The sequence below is a fragment of the Corylus avellana genome, chromosome ca2 (assembly GCF_901000735.1).
Source record: "Corylus avellana chromosome ca2, CavTom2PMs-1.0".
NCBI classification, from domain to species: domain Eukaryota; kingdom Viridiplantae; phylum Streptophyta; class Magnoliopsida; order Fagales; family Betulaceae; genus Corylus; species Corylus avellana.
In genome coordinates, this window is record NC_081542.1 from 35,949,881 (window position 1) to 35,951,065 (window position 1,185).

Sequence of the window (1,185 nt, forward strand, 5' to 3'; positions counted from 1 at the left end):
CTCAACCTCCTGTTTATCAGTCTACCACTCAAGTGCCACAGCTTGCACCACAGTCATTCCTGGAAGACATGATGAAAGCATTCATGCAATCAATGGATAAGAACATACAAGATTTGAAGAATACTACCATGAGAAATTCCCAAGATATACAAGAGCTAAAAGGTTTCATCAATCAAGCTGTACAGGAGATGAGGAATTCCAATATGGCTAACAACAGAGACATACAAGAACTTAAGCCGGCCATGACCAAGATAGAAGGACAGATCGGTCATCTAGTTGCTGACTTAAACAGAATAAAGGAAGAAGAGCTTCAAAGTCAACTGATGGCTGAAAGGCATTACATGATTGATGAGGATGATTCTGGAAATTCTTATCATGAGCATGCCCAAGTCACCATCACACTTGAGAGTGAGGAAATTGTGGATAACAAAGAGGCGGAAGAGAAAGAGGAGCAAGTTGAGCACCCTGAGCAAGTTGAGCACCATAAGAATAGTAAGCCCCCAACGAATCCTAATCTGCCCAGTGACATGGAAGTAAGTAGTGAAGCTCCTGCCTGCATCACTGTCCCTCTTGAGACACATCAAGAGCCCAAAGCCTCATCGCCTGAATGTCTCAAAGAGCCATCTTATGCCAAGATATTCAAGGACTTGTGCACACAAGCACACAAATCTAGGAACCACTTTCCTAAGAAGATCCTTCAAAGCAAGAAATTCTACATAAGATGGTGAAACATCCTTTCAGAGGGGTATGAAGTTTTAAAGAAGAAGGGGTGGAAGGGAGTGGTTGGACATCCGCATGATAGGGGGAAGCACTGTAAAGGTTTCTCCTCCAGTTTATTTTCTGCACTTCACTCCACAAATTCTTTCTTTCCTTTTTCATTACATGTTATTTTTATTTGTTTTTGTTTCTAACAGCAATTAATCTTTTGATGTTTGTTTCTATGAAAATATTGTTGTTAGTTTTTGTTGACAGGTGTTTTGGTTTTAAAGTTTAGGGGACGCCCTAGTCTTATTCACACTCAGATTTCCTTACTTCCGGTAATGTATTTCTATACTACACATTGAGGGCAATGTGTAATTCAAGTTTGGGGGTGTGGAAAAACACTTTGTCTGTTTATTTTTGTTCTTATTTGTTTATTTTTATTTGTCTTTTTGTGTTAAAAAATTTGAAAAAAAAAAAAAAAAA